Below are 220 nucleotides of genomic sequence, written 5' to 3'. Positions count from 1 at the left end.
GTGCTAGAAAGAGAAGAGAAGAAGAGAAACAGGCTCACTTGCAGAGATTGGATACTGATATGGGAGACATACCTCAAAATGATGTGGAAGCCAATGGAGCTAACAACGTTCCACAAAACCAACAGCGAGCAGCTCAACCCATTGGCACTTATGACCGCCCCAACATTCATGGTCATAGATTGGGAATCCGAGCACCAGCTGTAGCAGCCAACAATTTTGA

Source organism: Brassica oleracea, chromosome C6, assembly GCF_000695525.1.
Source record: "Brassica oleracea var. oleracea cultivar TO1000 chromosome C6, BOL, whole genome shotgun sequence".
Lineage (NCBI taxonomy): Eukaryota > Viridiplantae > Streptophyta > Magnoliopsida > Brassicales > Brassicaceae > Brassica > Brassica oleracea.
The sequence above is the reverse complement of the archived record's forward strand: the minus strand, read 5'-3'. Positions refer to the sequence as shown.